The 20,799-nt window shown below is 34.7% G+C and overlaps 1 long non-coding RNA gene across 2 annotated transcripts in view; it reads right to left on the bottom strand.

Moving 5' to 3' along the window:
* The window catches only part of LOC103349776 (uncharacterized), a 233,388-nt gene that overhangs the window by 27,080 nt on the left and 185,509 nt on the right, over nucleotides 1–20,799 (bottom strand). Inside the window, exon 4 of one of the 2 annotated variants that reach the window (XR_011389006.1) lies at nucleotides 6,185–6,348. The exons of the other annotated variant lie outside the window; for it this stretch is intronic. This is a non-coding gene — a long non-coding RNA (uncharacterized lncRNA). The remainder of the gene's footprint in view (nucleotides 1–6,184; nucleotides 6,349–20,799) is intronic. 2 annotated transcript variants of the gene reach the window in all.

Here is a 20,799-nt window from a genome sequence, read left to right as displayed (position 1 = left end):
ACAACTCAGCCATAAAAGAGAATGATATTCCATCTTTCACAACAAAATGGATGCAACTGGAGACCATAATTCTCAAATAAAACCTTTTTTTAAAAAAATAGCATATGTGCTTTCACGTATGAACACTGCAGTTCAATAAAAAGCATCTTCCTCCCTAAACCAATAAAAATAAAATAAGCAAAATTGATAAACCACTGACACAATGATCCAAAAATGAGGGACATGACCCTAATTAGAAAAATCAGAGATGAAAAAGATATGTAACAACTAATACCACAGACATACACCTAATAATTAGCAATTATTACAAACAGCTATATGCCAACAAATCGGAAAATCTAGTAGAAATGGATATATTTCTGAATGCATACTGTACTTACACATATAGTTTTCCAAAACTGAGGCATGAAGACATAAAAAATTTGAATGGACCAGTAATCAAGATTTAAACTGAATAAATAATAAAGAGCTTCCCCTCAAAAAAGAAAAGTTTAGGACTGAATGGATTCATTCTTCAATTCTACCAAGTATTAAGGAAGAATTAACACCAATACTTCTTAAACCATTCAAAAAACTGAAAGAGAAGGAACCCTTCCAAACTCATTCTATGAGGCCAGCATTATCTTAATTCCAAAACTGGAGAAATACAAAACAAGGAAGAGAACTTCAGAGAAACATCTCTGATGAACACAGATGCAAAAATCCTCAACAAAAAACTAGCTCTTCAAATCACAAATGTCAAATAGATTACCTGTCTAAACCAAATGGGATTAATAACAGGGATCCAACAAATGCAAATTTAAAAATGCGACACATCACATAAACAAATGAAAGATAAAAACTCTATGATTATCTCAATAGATACAGAGTAAGTATTCGATATCCTGTCATAATAAAAATAAAACTTCAAAAAATTGGGTATAGAAGGAACATCCCTCAACCAATCAAGGTAGTATACAGCAAACCCATGGACAGCACTATGTTGAAAGGAGAAAAGCTGGAAACATTTCCACTAAGATCTATATCCAGACAAGAATATCCACTTTCATGATTATTCTTCCATATACTTCTAGAAGCGTTAGCCACAGCCATTAGGCAAGTAAAAGAAATCAAAGCTATAAAAATTGAAATTGATGAAGTAAAATTATGCTTGATTGCAGATGACCTGATCCTTTATATCAGGGAACCAAAACTCTCTAATGAGAAACCATTGGAACTTATCAGAGAACTAAGCAATTTCAGGATACAAAATCAACCCACAAAAATCAATAGCATTCATACACACCAATATTGCTCTGAGAAAGAGCTTGTAAGATCAGTCACTATCACAGCCCTGAAAAATATTTTAAATAACTTCAGATAAATTTAACAAAGGATGTGAAAGAGCTCTACAATGAAAATTAAAAACATTAATGAAAGAAATAGAACAAGACACACAAAAAGGACAAATTTTTTATGTCGTGGATTGGAAGAATTAATATCATCAAGATGACCACACTACCCCAATCAATTTACAAATTCAATGATATGCCAATCAAAGTAGTAAGAACATTCTTCATGGAACTGGAAAAATAATTCTAATAATTCTAATATTCACATGGAAACTCCAAAGATTCTGAATAGCAAAAGTAATCTTACACATTAAAAACAAAGCTAGAGGCATCACAATATAAGATTTGAAGGCATACTGCAGCAGTGCTATAATTAAAACAGCTGGTACTGGCACAACGTAGACATGTAGACCAATGGAACAGAATAGAAAGTCCATACATTAGTTCACACATCTGCAGCCTACTAACATTTGATAAGTGAGCTAAAATCACTCCCTGTAGAAAGGACATTCTCTTCAACAAATGTCTTCGGGAAAACTGAATTTCCACATGCAAAAGTTTGAAACAAGACCCCTACTTTATGACTTGTACAATAATTGATTTGTAGCAGATCAAAAATATAAACCCAGGCTTGAAACTGTAAAATTAATAGAAAAACATAAGATAAATGCTATAAGTCACTGGCCTAGGTAAATATTTTTTGGATAAGACCCCAGAAGCACAGGCAATAAAAGCAAAAATGGACAAATAGGATTACATCAAGCTAAGATGCTTCTGAATACTAAAGGAAACAATTAACAAAGTGAAGAAGCAACCAACAAAATGAGAGAAAATAATTACAAACTATGCATCTGATATAGGATTAATATCCAGAATACATTAGGAGCTCAAGAAACTTAATAAAAACAAAACAGCCAAGTTAGAAAATGCTCAAAGGACAAGAACAGGTATTTTATGAAGGAAGAAATACAAATGGCCAAGAGATACATGAAAATTTGCATTAAATCACTAGCCACTAGGGAAATGCAAATAAAAGCCACAATAAGTTTTTACTTTATCACAGTTAGAATGGCTATAATCCAAAAATCAAAAAAATAACAAATTCTGTTGAAGAAATAAATAAAAAGTATCCCTGGGGCCGGCACTGTGGCTCATTTGGTTAATCCTCCTCCTGCGGCACCAGCATCCCATATGGGCACCAGGTTCTAGTCCCGGTTGCTCCTCTTCCAGTCCAGCTCTCTGCTCTAGTGAGGGAGGGCAGTGGAAGATGGCCCAAGTGCTTGGGCCCCTACACCTGCATGAGAGACCAGGAAGAAGCACCTGGCTTCTGGCTTCGGATCGGTGCAGTGCGCACACTGTGGCAGCCATTTGAGGGGTGAACCACCAGAAGGAAGACTTTTTTCTCTGTCTCTCTCTCTCTCTCAGTCTATAACTCTACCTGTCAAATAAAAAAAAAAAAGTATCCCTTAAGGCACTGTTGGTGGGAATGAAAGTTTATACAAACATGGAAGATAGTAAGCAGATTTTCCAGAAAACTATAAAGAGATCTACCATATGACCCAGCTATTCCATTCCTCCCAGGAATATATTTCCAATAAATCCCCAGGAAATTAAAGCATCATATGAAAGTGTTACTTGCATTCTCATGTTTATAGCAGCTCAATTCACAATAGGTAAGCTATGGAACCAATCTAGATGTCCATTAACTGATGACTTGATAAAGAAAATGTGACATATACACATGAACAAATATTATCTACCCATGAAAATAAATTAAATCCTGTCAGTTTCAACAAAATGAACACAACTGGAGATGATTATGCTAAGTGAAATGAGCCAGATTCAAAAAATTATCACATTTTCTCTTATTTGTGGTAGTTAATATAGAGTATAAAAATTGTGTGAAATCAGATCATTTGTTATATAATAACAAATATTGCTTCAGTGAATCATACCATGTGATGACAACATACTCTTATTTCACACAATAATAAGAATAAATGGGGAAATACTGAGGACTCTTGGAGTACTAATAATGCTTTGTTCTTTATTTGAGTGTTGGCTATGAGTATGATCAGATGACAAAAATAATTATTCATGCCGGCCTTGTGGCACAGTGGGTAAAAGCCACTGCCTGTAATGCCGCATCCCATATGGGCACCAGTTTGTGTCCCTGTTGCTCCACTTCTGTTACAGCTGACAGCCAAATGCCTGGGAAAAGCAATTAAAGATGGTCCCAGTGTTTGGGATATCTGAATGAAGCCCCAGTTCCTGACTGTGGCCTTGCCCAGTGGTGACCACTGTGGCCAACTGGGTAGGACACAAACAGTTGGAAGATCGATTCTCTCTCTCTCTCTCTGTAACTCTGACTTTCAAATAAATAAATCTTAAAAAAAAAAAAAAACTTCATTGTATTTAAAAGAAAAAAAAGAAACTGCCAAATATCACTGAGAATATTGAACAATGGAAACTATCACAATCTTCTGGTGGGAACATTAAAGAAAAACACTTTAAAAATGGAGAGTGGTTTCTTTTAAAATAATTAAAAATTCCCATAATGACTTAAATTCTGTTCTTAACTATTTATTTAAAAGAAAGGAAAAATATTTACCAAAAGATCGCTACAAAAACGCTCCTTTTGGCTTATTTTTATTAGCAAAAATATGTAAACAGCCAAAATATCCACCAACAAGAGAATGCATAGAAAAGCTAGGTTATAATCAAACAATAAAATATTATATTGGAGAAAAATGAGTAAACAGCTAATATGCACAATAACGTACAAGAATCTCAAAAGTATTATGTAATGAGAGAATACAAACCCAGAAGAGTTTGTGTGAATCATGTGAAGGTCAAATCAGGTGAAGTTAATCATGGTGATAGAAAGCAGAGCAGCAGTTGCCCCATATGGGAGTGCAGCAGGTCATTGGATGGAACAGGGTATTAGTGAAACCATCAGAGTGATGGAAATATTCTATACCTTGACTGGAAAGTTGGTTGAATCAGCACATACATTTGACAAATACATTAAATTGTACACTTAAAATATAGCTTGTGAAATTTTGGCTGAGTTTGGAAAAATAATAAATCTGTAGGTAATCATGAATTAAGGACAGATATGTTAAAATCTTAACAAACAAAAAATGTATTATTCTAAAATAGTTTTCTAGATTCCCACTTTGGCTAGAGTACCAAGCTGAATGATCTCTGAGAGATTCAAACATCACATTAAGATTCTGTACTGATTCTTGTACCTTCTAAAAAACATTATAAATTTTTTCTTATTTTATAAATAGTAAAGAATGAACTCTAAAATACATAACTGCACCACCTTTTCATTCTTGCAAATGAAGGCCATTTTAAATAAAGTGCTTGCATTGCTAATGCTGCAGGCTTCAGCTTTGTAGCTGAAAGCAAGATATTTCTCACCATCAACTATAAAAATTATGGAAGGTGAACTAAACGGCAATTCTGTTGCTAATGTGTAAGGCAGAACCAAACACAGCTTTCCATCTGTAGCTATGGAGTTTCTCTACTGCCATCAGGACGAAGGGTGAAAGTTTTGTCCATAAATTCAGTGAATTTGACATGGATATTTAAGGCACACAGGGGGTAGAGATTTAGAGCATGCAGCCACTTTTACACAAAACTTTACTTATTCCCAAAAAGTCAATGGTGCCTTTGCTGCTGATGTTCAACTATTTCACCTTCAGAAACTACTGAGGCATCTTTGTGAGGTGCCATATACTAGAAGGAACGATGAACACAAAAACAATCAAGATAAATATAGGAACAAGCAAGTTATTAGACTCGGCAATATGGTGTGGGCCTGAATTTAGTCAGAGATTTAGAAACTATTTTTCTAACTTTAAGCTTGTCAACGATGCAAAGGAAAATTTTCTCTCTTGCTTTCATCAGATTCATTTTTTACATTATCTCTGCAAATAAATCAAAAGGAATAGAGAATGTGAAAATAACAGGCCACACCACTCTTCTCTCCGTTAATAAAAGGGTTCAGTAGTCTGTGTCTATCTCTAAGTTGGGGAAGAAAAATGTGCAGAGTAATATCATTGCCTTTTCTCCTTGGGATTAGGTTATCTCACTTATTTAGGTCCCATTACTACCTTAATGTTGGTCACTTTTAAATGTCACTTGAAAATGCTTCTTAATTTGTCTTTCTGTAACCAATTTTGTGCCTTCCATTACATGACCTATTCAGCACTCAGGAATACCTCAATAAGGCATTTGGGCTTCTAATTGCTCCAGGCTTCTTTGTTAGACCATCAGACTTTAGCAGATGCTATTCTGCCTTTTGTTTTTACAAAAAGCAATACTAGCATGTGGCAGTGGGTTCTGAGAAATATTATCTCCCATGAATTGGAGAACAAAGAAGGGGGAGAAAATAAGAGGAGGAAGTAAAGGAGAAGAAGCAGAAAGAGGAAGAAGAAGGTAAGGAAAATAATAGGGAAGGGAATAGAAGGGAGAAGGAAAGAGGAAAAAAAAAAGAAAAAAATCAAATACCAAATAAAATTCTTTCCCTATTTCTATTCCTTATTTCTTATATTTGAAATACATGGTGTAAATATGTTATACGTGGATAAACTTATGCTGCCATAAGGTGGAAAGAACTGCAGAAATATATTTTCACTGCTCTGACATTTTTGAGATGCTGAGGGAAAAATGTTGCATGATTCTGATTCCCCATCTCTCCATCACTTTTCATTGACTCTAGAATCATAAGACATCTTTCACTTTCATGAATATGCAAACTTCTTTCCACCTCAGGGCCTTTGCCAGGCTGCAACATAAAACTGTGCAAGGCCTACATTGAATGTATACAGAGATTAACTCACATTTGGATTCTTTACATATTCATATATTTATGACAGTAACACTCCAGCAGTATCTTGCGGAAGAGATATCATTTTCTACGTCACATGAAACACCTTTTGACTTTGTAGTTGTTGTTCCCGCTGATGGAAGTGTATTCAGTTCACCCTTATCCTTCAGCCTTGAACTGAAATAACATTTCGTCAGTAATGAAAACTGAAAACTCTATAAAACGATGCTTTATTTTATCACATAACTTGCTATTAAGTTTCCTAATAATCTTTGTAAGTATTTTTGTTTATTGAATAGCTCCTTTCTACTCATCATTGTGACACTATAAGCAAAAAAATTTATCAATTTCTCTCAGTCATAAGTCATCAGCAACTAACCCAGTGTCTGAATTGGTACTTGGTTTTTATTGAAAGCACAGATGGAAGACTAAAGTAACACAGCAAGGCAGGAAAGCAAAAAAGGAAGGAGTACAGAGAGAGGAAGAGGGAAAGAAAGGGGTTTGTTGATTCAAACTACGTACTTTGTAATAACCAAATCCAAATTAAGATTGTCAGAGAATGAGAAGCTACAATGGTTACAATTAATATAAAATACATACATTTGCTTTTTGTGTAGCTAACAATAAGAATGTGTCTTGCAAAATATATTTGTATTTCTTTTTGGATTGTGTTGGATTATCTCTGTATACAATGGTGTCATCCACATGTGCTATTTGCTGCCTAAAACTTAAACCCTATACAAAAAAAAAAAAAAGTGCATACTCTTTCTACACACTTAAAAGTGAGTAATGGAAGAAAAGTGATTCCATATCCAAATATGGAGGACCATAGAAATTTGAGAATTTATTGATTCAATTAAACACGATTAAAACAAAAACCATTGTGAGACATAAGCTTAGAAATTCCAACTATTCAGGTTAATGAGTATTTCAGATCTAACTAGGAAAGTCTAGCCTTCAGTACATCATTGGGGAGAAGTAATTTCAGCAAGGGCTGAGAACACTGAAGGTACTACCAAGAGTGAGCCAGTGGAGTTATATGTTGTTTAAATTTAACAAGAAAGGAGAAAAGAAGGACAGTGGTTAAATACCAACATCTAGAAGTTATTTGTTGCCCAATGGTGTTAATTGGTATCTTTATCTTTCTAACCTTTCCTGTGAACCTGACTCATATTTTCTTCCCATCTGTCCTAATTTTGACTTTAGCATTCTTGATGTGGTTTGGCAATTCTACCAAGTGCAGTTGTCTTGACTTTGACATCTGGCAAATTTGTTTTGTGCCTTGATGGTTATGAGAAAAGATTTGATGAAATCTGTATCCCTGAGCTCTAGTTCTGGTTTGACAATCACTGAACTGTGAATGTGTGATGAGCCTTCTTCTTGTGTCTTTCTCATTTATAAAATATATTCATGAAAATATTTTCTCTAAATTTCATTTCTAATCTTTCCAACACTAAGTATGTCATGTTTGGTGGGCAGCTTAAGCAATTAACAGATTCATTTCTCCTAATGGCATTAAAGAGCCCTTATTGATGAATTCCAGGTCCTGACTTGTATATGCAACCTTGGAAATGTTTTCCTTCAAAATTTTCATTTTAATTGCCTATGAAATGGGCATTAGAAATCTTTATATGGACTAATTTAGTGGTGGATAGATATTCTTTTAAAAAATCATTTTTTAAAAGTACAGAGATGGTTCAGTGTAATACTGTCTGCTCCTCATTAGTAAATTTGTTTAATAAAACTTGGTGTTTTCCTCCTTTCCTCCACAACCAACCTAATAACTCATTATGTTTATTCTGTGCACAAAGTACATATTCAGTTGCCATTGTCACTAATCCCTCCTATACTGGCCATTAGCTACTGGTGGGTGCACGGCCACTGCTCCCCTAAATCAGCTTTATCATTTGGCAAATGCAAATAATAGTGTTTCCCTGTAGCATTATCATTAGGCTTAAAAGTGTGAGTGTGTGTATGTGAGAATATTATACATATATATATATATATGCACACATGCAGACATACATACACACAAGTATAGTACCAAATATGGTAAGCACTCAATGAGAATGCATATGAACCTAAGAATATAGTAACGCCATATTGCCCTTGTTATACTTTTAAAATTACTGTCTGAGCCACAACAATTTTACAGTAATTTTATAATTCTACAGTGTTTCATGTATCAGAGGGAAAGGAAAGGGAATAGATTAAAGATGAGAAAACTGATGCAGATATTTCAATTTCCTTATTTCATATGAATTAATTTGTCCTCACAAAAATTCACATTTTGATTATTTTAAGTGTCTGAACTAATTTTATAATTAAAGCAAAAGCAGAAACAAGTACAATTTTATAAAAACGTAAGTGAATCCTGTTCTCAGGGCTTTTCTATATATAAAATAGATGCTAGCATTCATGTCATAATTAATTATAACTGTCTATCAATCCACTTCTTTTGGTATTTAACCTTATGTTTTATGCTTAAATATGCATCATGTAATAATCACCCCCTTAAAAGATACAAAAATCTCATTACCATTAATAAAACATTGTTCAATTTATGGGTAGATCATTATTAATAAAGTAAAATTTTCCAGATCATCTATGTAGTTCATAAAGGTCAGAATATAACACACATATATTCCTGTCTTAGAGGAGGTTTCACTTTCATAGTCTTGAAAATAATATTATCTTAAATATCTTTCTCATCTTGAAAATTCCTTGATGACAATGAGATGTCAATTACAACTTTTATAATGTTTTCTTCCCCTACTCTGTTACTTCATTAATTCCCTTGAATTACAATATGAATAATCTCACCTTCCCTTTCTCCACCTTCCACCCTTATTGTAAATCATGAATAGACAGTGATTTTTGCCTTCAAACTCTTACATCACTCTTCACAGCTTCTTAAATTATGCCCTCAATTTAGGAGATTATCAGTAATTTTATTGAATTGTAATTTATACAAGCAATCTATTTTTCTACCCAGCAACACAGCAGTATGCTTTTACAAAATCATTCATGAAAATAATCTTGTACTCAAATAAACAGAAAGATTTTTGTTAAATCTAATATCCATTTGATAATTCAAGAAAATAATATACAGTACTAGCCACTATATACAACTTTTCAGCCATCACTCATGCTCCCTTTTCTTTAAACTGGCATCTTTGTCTACCACATACTTTTGACATGAGATTATGGGAGACAACAGCAAATATCCATTGTCAATACCTTAAACTCCAAAAACCACCTATTGTGTTTGACTGGCATGACATATACCTTTAACAAAAGCTGTCTTACAGGAACTACAGGAAAGAGACAGGCAGACAGATTTCAGACAGCAACTTAAAATCACTGGCATTCTTTTGACAGTTTCATTTGACTTTAGCTCAAGTCAACTTATCTTCCTGCCACATTGTTTTCTAATTTACAAGTGACTAGTATCTTAGGAAAAGGAGAAAGGAAGAGAAGAGAAAGGGAAAGAGAAAAAGGAAGGCTAAACTAAAGGGAAGGGAAAAATAGCGGAGTTTAGAAAAGCAGAGTAATGGAGTTCAGTGCTTCAGGTTTCTCTGAAAACAATACTTGCATTTTAACTTTGCTTCTATATAAGAATAGCAGAGTGTTTCAAAGCCATGAAAGACTGATTTTCTTAATTTTTCCCAAGATTCTTCTTTTCCTTTTTATAATAGCATTTAAATTTTCCTTTGATAACGACAGTCCAGAACACATCAGCCCAAGACTATTCAAACAACACACACCCTTTGTCTGGATACAAGCATGTGACTGCAATTTAGCTTATCAGTTCATTCCATTGTCTATCAGAAAGGGAGGAAACAAGATGAATAATAATTTAATAACACCTTCCAAGTGGTTTCAGTAAATTCATAATTTCATTTGTTGAGTAAGTGTCCATAAGATTCTTTTAGCCTTTCCCTCATAGTCAGTTACACATACAAGAAAGCAATTGGGGGAAGAGGGGATAACAGAAGGTGTGTGTAGGGTGTAGTGAGGAAGATAATTTTCTTACCTATATCACCTTTCACTAGGGAAGAAATCTTACCCAGAAATCTCTCAGAAAACATTGTATACATTACCAGTGGATCACATGACTTGTCTTACACGTAATAAGGAATAGAAAGTCAACTATCTGGCTTACTGTGTTTCTAATAATGGAGGAAAGTGAATAAATTAAAGGAATAAGAGAGGGAGGAGATGTACAGTTCGGCACATGCTCAATCAGACGTACCCTAATGGTAGAGTTAGAAATGTGCCAGGGGATTCCAATTCAATCACATCAAGGTGGCATGTACCAATGCATCTCACTAGTCAAAGTGATCAGTTTCAGTTCATAATTGATCATAATGATAGGATTAAGAGTCAAATGGATCACATAACAAGACTAGTGTCTGCTAATACTAACTGACAGAATTAAAAAGGAGAGAACAGTCCAACATGAGAAGTGGGATACACAGCAGACTCATAGAATGACAGATGTCCTAAACAGCACTGTGGCCTCAGAATCAGCCCTTAAGGCACTCGGATTCAGATGAAAAGCCCATGAGAGTATTTCAGGCATGGAAAGCCAATACACTGTGGCAAAAAAAAAAAAAAATGATCTAAATGAAAGATCTCTGTGAGTAAGATCCCAAAGAACAGGCCATCAAAGAAGGAGGTAGCTTTCTCTGAAGGGAGGAGAGAATTTCCACTTTGACTATGGCCTTGTCTAAATAAGATTGGAGTTGGTGAACTCAAGAGGCCTCCATAGCCTTGGCAGCTCATGACAAGAGCCTCGGGTGATTACCGATATCATAAATAAGAGTGTCAATTGTTAAATCAACAATAAGAGTCACTGTGCACTTACTCCCCATGTAGGATCTCTGTCTTTAATATGTTGTACTATGTGAATTAACGACATAACTAGTACTCAAATAGTACTTTATCCTTTGTTCCTGTGTAGGTGCAAACTGTTGAAATCTACTTAGTATATACTAAATTGATCTTTTGTATACAAAGATAATTGAAAAGGAATCTTGATGTGAATGGGATGAGAGAGGGAGTGGGAGATGGGATGGTTGCAGGTGGGAGGGAGGTTATGGGGGAGCGGAAGCCACTAATAATCCAAAAGTTGTACTTTGGAAATTTATATTTATTAAATAAAAGTTAAAAAATAAATAATTAAATAAATACTACTAACATTACTACTAGGGAACAAATATTATCTATATTATATCCCTTTCACCATGGTAATTATGGCAAATACAGATATGTGTGCCAGGCTAGGCCAGTGGAATGCAGTTCAGGGATGTTTTTTGAGGCTATGGTATCGGTTAACTTTCTGATTTAATTCTTCATGCATTTTATTAAACAAATAATGGATATCTATTCCAAGTGAATATGGTTCTCAAATGTATTATATTCATAAAATCATATTAAATATTATGAACCATTAAGGGAAATAAAGGAATGCCTACTTTATGAAAAATGGAATGCCTTGGAAGGACTACTTGAAGAATCCTATTTGGTGTGAGACACTAAAAGTATGAAAAAAGAGATAATAGAAAATCCGTAACTTTCTGTGATTGAGCAGCTTCATAAATTTATGATTCACTTAAATTGCAATTATAGATGTTTCACTTTAAGATTTATACAAGAAAGAAAATATGGTGGCCGGCATCATGGCTCACTTGGTTAATCCTCTGCCTGCGGTTCTGGCATCCCATATGAGTGCCAGGTTCTAGTCCTGGTTGCTCCTCTTCCAGTCCAGCTCTCTGCTCTGGCCCAGGAGGGCAGTGGAGGATGGTTCAAGTCCTTGGGCCCTTGCACCCAAGTGGAAGACCTGGAAGAAGCTCCTGACTTCGAATCAGTGCAGCACCACCCGTAGCAGCCATTTGAGGAGTGAACCAATGGAAGGAAGACCTTTCTCTCTGTCTCTCTCACTCTCTATAACTCTATCAAATAATTTTTTTTTAATTTTTAAAAAATTTTTTAAAAAAAGAAAATATGGAGCTCCCACTAGGAACTCAAGGGAAAAAAGTGTCACCAGAACCAAAATAGGAAAATAAATACTTTGTATTAGGTTGTTATTTTTCTGTAACAAATTGCCACAATTTAGTAATTTAAAACAAAGCAAATTTATTCCTTCACAATTGCAGAGATAAATCTAAAATCACGATGATGGCATTTGGAGCCTTCAGGGGAGAATCCGCTTCTTTATCATTTTCAGTTTCTAAGGGTCATCTGCATTACTTGTGGCCCATTCCTTATGGAACCCAATTTCTTGCTATCATGATCACATATTCTATTTCCAATTTTCACCTTCAGTCTTCCTTCTTATAAGGACCATTGTGATTATACTGGACCCACCTTGAAAATCTGGGATAATCACTCCATATCAAAGTCATTAGCTCAATCACATTTACAAAGTCTCTTTTACCACATTAAGTTTAGATATTCATAGGGTCTAGGAATTATGTAATTGACATCTTTGAGGCAACCATTATTCAAACTACAATATTATCATCTCTGTTTAAAACAGTTTGAATTAACTATCTCTTCCTATTAAAATATTTTTGAAGAATATAACATATGGATTTAAACAGATGAATCTGAAGGCATCTGAATAAGGATTACTGAAAATATCATAAAAACAATGGAAAGAAGAACAAAAAATGCATAAGGGATGAATAATATGAGGGAAGGCATGATATGCTTTTAAATTATATGAGCATAGAATAAAATATAGAAGTAAAAATGCCAGTGGATATGATAACATCCCTATCAGGAAGGCAGAATACATTAAAGCAGAAAGAAACAGAGAAGAAGTCCAGAAAGCATTAACAAAAAGAAACAAATGACTCTAAAAATAAACTGACTGCATCAAAGTTGACAAAGTTATTTTTTGTGTGTTTGGTTGCTTTGTGATTTTTGGGGAGAAGCATAAATTTTAAAAATCTTTTATTCATCAATTATCAGAGTATCTTTTGTTTCTTACAATAAACAAGGTTTCTAAATTAGATTTAAGAAGATAACATACAGGATTTTGATTCATACACGTCTAGAAATTACTTTTAATGTTGTTGTGTTTTATTATCATTTAAGAAGCAGAACAAAGGAGAGAGAGAGAGTGCTCCCATCAACAGGTTCACACCCAAAATGCCTGCAATGACCAGGGCCAAAGATGGGATCTGGGAACTCAATCCAAGTCTTCTGAGTAGGGATTAGGGATCCAATTACTTGAGGCATCACTGCTGCCTCTCAGGGTCTGCATTAACTGTCAGCTTGAGTCAGGAACCAGAGCCAACATTCAAACTCAGGGACTCCAGTGTGGAAAGTGGTATCTTAACCAGTGTCTTAACTGCTAAACTAAATGCCTGCCCCTAAGACCCTGCTTTGAAAACTCAAAATGGATTTTTGGAATATCTTTCTAAGGTTAAATCATAATCACCTGCAATCTTAGTAAAAATGGGACCTATAAAAATCAAATTGATCATTCCATACATAAACTGCATCATTTTTTCCTTTTTTCTGTATTGAGGAAAGGGTTTTACATAACTCAAGGAATTTCAGAGGTTATGGAGGGGTCTTCAGTTGGCAAAAATTTCCTCAAAAAAGAATCAAAACCTATATGAGACAGGTTCCAACTTCACTGATGTGCATAAATTAGTGTCTATATTATGAAGACCAAGTAGGGAGGAGTACTACTTTCTACCTCTCAAGAGTTAATTATAATCCTAGACATAAAGCAATATATATCCATACATAAGAATATCATTCCTCTGGCCCAGAGCACGTAATGCATGAACATATGCCATTTGAACATAACATGCATGTTATGTTAATAAGCCTTCTTCCATACCATCAACCTCCATTGTACAAGTGTTCAGAGGTTGTTTCAAGTCAAAAGGTGATGAGGGGGCATGATCTCAATATGAAGACATAATTTGACATAATACAGTTTATTTTTTGAATTTTATTTGTTTGAAAGGCAGAGTTACAGGGTAGGGGAAAGAAAAAATCATCCATCCACTGGTTCACTCTCCAAATTGCCTCAACAGCTGGTGCTGGGCCAGGCCAAAGCCAAGAGAACTGAACTCCATCTGGGTCTCTCACTGAATTCATGGGCCCCAGGATTTGGGCTATCATCTATTGCTTCCACTGGGCACATCAGCAGGGAGCTAGATTGGAAAAGGAGCAGTTGGGACTCAAATTGCCAGAATTTCAGATAGTGGCTTAATCTGCTGCACCACAACACTATTTTAGAGTACTAATATTCCTCATCAATTGACAATTTAAATTAGTAAGCAAAATAAACTCTAGCAATGGTTATCATGTTCTGATAAGTCAACTCAAGGTCACCTAGGCCTCACTGCAAAATGGAAAACAGTGATCTTTTAGAATCCTTTCCTGGTCAATCAGTATCGAGTTTGGGCTATTCCCATGAAGAAATAACAAAGCACCAAGGCTTTTTCTCCTAAGTAAATCCTAACTATATAATCCTTTGTGGGACATACAAATTTCACACAATTGGGAAGTGTGGCTTCATGATTATCTACTTAGAGTTTCTTCCTGCTGATCCTTATATCATTCAGAAATTCAAAAATAATGAATATAAACACCAATATGAGGGAAGAGAAATTACATTTAAATTGTCTTGCTGGTGAGATTGTTAGGATTCAAATCAATAACAAAAGCAGGACATGAGTTAATTTCTACAGACCTGTAAATAAAATCTACTGTTATTCATTCAATGACACTATGTCCGAGGCACAACAGTAGATGTAGGACACAATGAAACAAGAATTAACTAGGCACTCTGCATTCAGGAGCTGGTGGTCTAGTATGAGAAATAGATAACAAATGTAAAAATGACAATTATAACACACTGTTCAACACCTTGATCTCAACTTCCAGGGTAAGCATGATTGCCAAATTTACATCCATTTTCTGTATGTTTCACTTTCCTAGACATGGCATTGTTGATTTCAAGTGTTTGCTGGATAACTACACGTGTATATTCATGCTCCGATCATATCATAGATGTCCAAAACTAATTCAATGATTTCTCTAGGCAAACTGAGCTCTCTTTTAAGTCTGCCTATGTGTTTGTTTATAGGTATTTAACTCTATTTTAGGCTCTTTTTTCATCTGGGACTACTCTGAAGAACAACTGTTTCATTATGTACTATTTGACATGAGGAAGATAGATCAAGACTAAACAAAAGTAGATAATTGCAAGTCCATTCCCAGTTCTTCTTTGCACATTGTGGACAACAAATTAAAAGTTAGCTTTCATGTGTCTTTCATGTTAGAACATTCCACACCACTTACTAAGCAATCATCCTTTTAAGAGAATGCTTATGTGGGTGCAAACTGTTGAAGTCTTTACTTAATGTATACTAAACTGATCTTCAGTATATAAGGAGAATTGAAAATGAATCTTGATGTGAATGGAAGGGGAGAGGGAGTGGGAAAGGGGAGGGTTGCGGGTGGGAGGGAAGATATGGGGGGGGGAAGCCATTGTAATCCATAAGCTGTACTTTGGAAATTCATATTCATTAAATAAAAGTTAAAAAAACACACAATCACATACACATAAACTACATTTTCCTTTAGCACTGAATGCTTAACACACAATCACTTACACATAAACTACATTTTCCTTTAGCATTGAATATCATCTTTTTTTTTTGGTATCAAATCTGAAAAGTGCAATCTCATATTTTAATTTGGGAGAACTGAAATGCACAATAAATGAACATAAAATCAGGTGGCTGGTTGGTATATGCTTTGCTTATTTTTGTTGATTTTTTGTTTTATTTTGTTCTCTTTTGGACAGGAAGAAAGAGACAGAGAGTTCCCATTTATTGTTTCTTTCCCCATATGCCCACAATGATTGGGAATCAGTCAGGGACAATACTGAAAACAGAAACTGAATCCTGGTCTCCCAGGCGGATAGCAGGACCTAAATAGTTAAGCCTTCACCACTGCCTTCCAGGTTCTGAACTAGGTAGAACATAGAGTCAGGAGCCAGAGCCAGGGGCCAAACCCAGATACCCTCAGGATTCAGGCTTTTTAATCATTAAGCTAAATGCTCACCCCAGCATATGTGTTTTAATCCATTTAATTAATGTTTCTTAAAAATTTTCAATCTATAATCTTGAGTTTATATATCATGAATATAGTTATCAGGCAAAGAAGGAATATCTTTTATTCTGGTTCAGATGTTAGTTTGCAATAATTTTCAGAAGTCCACAGGGGATGTTTTGCAGAGAAACAGTGAGATAATCAGAAACAAACAAACAAACAAAAACCTCATGTTTAGTTCCATTACAGTGTAGCAGAGACTCCTGGGGGACATGTAGAAGCCCTATAGGCTAATTCATTTTAACAGTGTTGAATAAAGAAGAGAACAACTATCAGAGAAAATAGCACACTGAAAATTTTTGAATAAGCTCAAACATGTGTTTCCTGATTTCTGTGATCTGTTTACTTTTTAAGAATTTGTCTATTTAAGTTTTTCTTCCTCTTATCACATTTACTTTTATATTCCATGTTTACCAGTATCAAGGCATTTCTTTAATTTACTATGTGTGCTAAGGTACAGACATAAGTCTGGAAGAGAGATATTCAAAGAATGCAAGTGAAAACAGATTCAAGTTAAGTTCTTTATTTATTCCTGTTTCTTTCTAGAGATTAATGAAGGAATGTATATACTAGGTCTTGCTTTTGGAACATTACAAGCCAGAAAGTTGCCATAGCAACCTTGGCCACTGATACCCTCCAGGAGAAATGAATTCCCAAGGGTGTGGAGTCCTTGGCAGTTTATACAGTATTCTCAAGTTATAAATGTGCTCGTTACTTATTACAATCATGTGATTAAGCAGAGATGTTAATATTATCCTTATTTTCAGCTGACAAAATTTAAGTTTAAAGATATTAAAAGCTTTGGCCATGGTTGAATTAAATGTTAAGTGGCAGGCTCAGAATTAAGAGCCATGTCTTTTGATCATGAAATATATCTTCTACTGTCAGACTAATAACTAAAAATAACAATATTTGAGTTATATGGAAACTCTGCATTACTTCACAACTTTTGTTTTGAAAATTTAAAACTATTCTGAAATAAAAATTAAAAGAATGTATCTGAGCATTTACCGTAAATATTTTTTGAGTGTGGGACTTACACAGAGTTATCTGATTAAGTTCTATCACTATTTTAAGGCAAACATATGGTCAATTTGTGTATTTGAAGGCACAAAGAACCATCTTGACAGCTTTAATAGAGGTTAATGGAATAGTGACCACATAAAAAGATAATCCTTTAATATCTGGTGATTTGACCTACTTATACCTTCTTAAATTTCTAACCAAATCTCTGAATTGAGATTTTCAATAAAGAGAACAAAATATAGGCTTTCCATCAAAATGAAAGTATAAAAAAAGAAAAATATTAAAATTGGGATGAATATGTGAGAGCAGATAAATATTCCACATATAGGCCAGCGCCGCGGCTCATTTGGCTAATCCTCCACCTGTGGCGCCAGCACCCCGGGTTCTGGTCCCAGTTGGGGCACCAGATTCTGTCCCGGTTGCTCCTCTTGCAGTCCAGCTCTCTGCTGTGGCTGGGAAGCCAGTGGAGGATGGCCTAAGTGCTTGGGCCCTGCACCCACATGGGAGACCAGGAGGAAGCAGCTGGCTCCTGGATTTGGATCAGCGCAGCACGCCGGCCATTGTGGCCATTTGGGGGGTGAACCAACGGAAAAGGAAGACCTTTCTCTCTGTCTCTCTCTCCCACTGTCTAAATCTACCTGTCAAAAAAAAAATGCCACATATAAATTAAGAATTATCAACCATATAGTCTCACATGAACATATGAGAGCAGATAAATATTCCACATATGAATTAAGAATTATCATCCATACAGTCATCAGGCAAGCAACACTTATGTATCAGTGGTTCTCAGCCAGTGGCTGTTCTGGATACATTTTTGGTTGTCACCACTGGGGAGGTGTTACTGGCTTCAGATGGATAGAGGTTAGGGTTGCTATTAAAAATTCCAGAATACGGGGTGAGTGTTTGCAATAGCAGTTATGATTCCAATTGAGAAGCCTTCATCCCATATCAGAGTGCCTGATTTTGAGTCACTGCTCTTCTCCCAATTCCAGATTCTAGATTAATGCAAACTTTAAGAGGTAGTCATCAGAAAAACTGCTTGAGTAGTTGGGTCCCTGCCACCCATGTGGGAGATTCAGACTGAGTGTCTTGCAGTTTGGTCCTGTCCTGAATGTTGTGTGTATTTGGAGAGTGCACCAGCAGGTGGGAGTACTCTCCCTCCCTCGCTTCCTTTCAAATAAACTAAAAAATAATCATTTTAAAATAATCCCATAATATACAAGATAGCCCCAGAACAAAATTATTTGACCCAAAATATATATAGTGAACTTTTAAGAAATAGATTATAAATAATGCAAATAATTTTTATTTCCATGGATTATTCATTCTATAAGAATTATTTTGAAATTGATTTGTCTATAGTTCTTTATAAAGACATTCTTAAATGAACTATTAAACATTTCCTGAACATCATAAAGAATTAGAATATATAAATAAACATAAAGGAAAAATGTTCCCTTAAATCTCATAACCTACTGATATACAAATTAAATTTCTGGCAACTATTTTTTTTCCTATCCTTCATTTCACACAGATACTCACATTTGTTCTGACAATTTGAGACAAAAATGCAGTTATATATATTTTCCTATACCTTGCCAACATATCATGAATAATCTACTATCTCAGTTAATCAAGATTTACCTCATTATTTTTAATGATTTACTATTATTTCACTTATGCACATAACAGATTATATCAATAAATCTCATTATTATTCATATTTACCCCAGTTTTTTTCTGTTATTGTGAGCAGTATTGCCATGCATACACTTTTGGTGCAAAATCTGATTATTTTTGGCATATCTTATAAATAAATTTCTGGCCAAGAGATATATGTGATTTTGACATATTTTGCTAAATTTTACAATATAAAAGTTACTCTAACTAACTTAGAAGTGTTTATTATAAACACATTTAATAGCTTTTATGTCATATTGAATGTTTTTCATTTTATCTGTGAAAAAAAAAAGGTTTGGTGATGGTTAAATGTACTAGAGATAAATGGTCTAAATGTACAGTCTCAGGGAGGATCATAACTCCCAATCTGTGGAGATAAAAAAAGAGTTCACTAAATTGCTGGAATCCCCACTGGTGATATTTCAAGTCAATAAATAAAAAAGGGTTGACATACAAATACAAATTAAAGCAGGGACATGAGAAATCAGAAATTGAGTAGAAGCAGAAATTGAAGAAACACAATTCTCTAAAATTTCCTCAAAATATTAGGAATTGCGGATTTTCTTATTGCTTTTGGATGGTGTTATGAGACTTTTTTTCCCACATTTTAAAAATAAAATGTGTCCCTATAACACTGGAAGATTTGGGAATACCCAGAACACTAACATCTGGGTTACACATATTAAAAAAAAAAAAGATTTCAAGGAAAATGTCAAGGTTTGTTGTCATGTTTTGTTTTCCAGAGCCAGAGGGAGTATGCTACTGTAATATAAGCAAAAATATTTTGTACTTACCTCCCCATTTGATACCTTTTTGTTGGATATTAAAAAGATACTTATGACATGTAATTTAATGTATTTGCTAAAAAATTAACACAAACATGGACTTTCAGCTAATTAACCTACTCTTTTAAAAAGGAGGTGGGCAATAGAGAAATGCTTGTTAATGTTTAAACTATAAGATACACAAAAATTCAGGCAATATCTCATTGTGACACCCAGGAGACCCATGTGTGACACAATATAGAGTCTATGTGTATCTTACTCTCCACAGGAACTAATTTTGAAGCACCAGAATGCTGTGAATTGGCTGTAAAACAATGTTGAAGAAACTCAACATAGAACAGAAGGCACACTTTCCTTAGGAAGAATGCTGATAAAATTTTAATGAACTAACATGTTGTCATGGGGATTTGTTGCTATTCATTAATTCATTGTGCTGTTCCTCTATAGTTTTGCTGAAGTTGAGTGACAAATTGTCAAGTAGCTGTTCTGGTGGTTTACATTACCTCATTGATACCTTAAGTTTAGGGGGTAAATTCTTTTTGAGATTTTACCCCACTGCATGTGGGGTAGCACATTTTCAGCACCATGTGCACTCAATTGTATTTCAAATGAAACTCCATCTCTAGGGTAGGCCTTTGACTCTGTAAAACAGTGGAAATAATCACAGAATGATTGACAGCTCTGGTCACAGATGGGGACTACCATAGAAGCCAGGGCTAGGGAAGGCTCCACTACACAAACTAGTCAACTGGCCGCCTATGAATTAAAATAAAATTCTCAGTGGAAAAGAATAATTCAATCATAAAATCATAGAGTGCCAGAGCTTGGAGGGACCTCTAAATAAGTCTAGCTCTTTCATTTTGCAAATAAGAAAACAGATGAGGCACAGAAGAATAAGAGTTATAAAGGACGTGAATGACATAGAAAATATTAGAAACTAAGTATTTTGACTTAAGCCAAATTTGTTATCATAGATACTTTC

Source organism: Oryctolagus cuniculus, chromosome 5 (assembly GCF_964237555.1).
Source record: "Oryctolagus cuniculus chromosome 5, mOryCun1.1, whole genome shotgun sequence".
NCBI classification, from domain to species: domain Eukaryota; kingdom Metazoa; phylum Chordata; class Mammalia; order Lagomorpha; family Leporidae; genus Oryctolagus; species Oryctolagus cuniculus.
The sequence above is the reverse complement of the archived record's forward strand: the minus strand, read 5'-3'. Positions and strand labels throughout refer to the sequence as shown.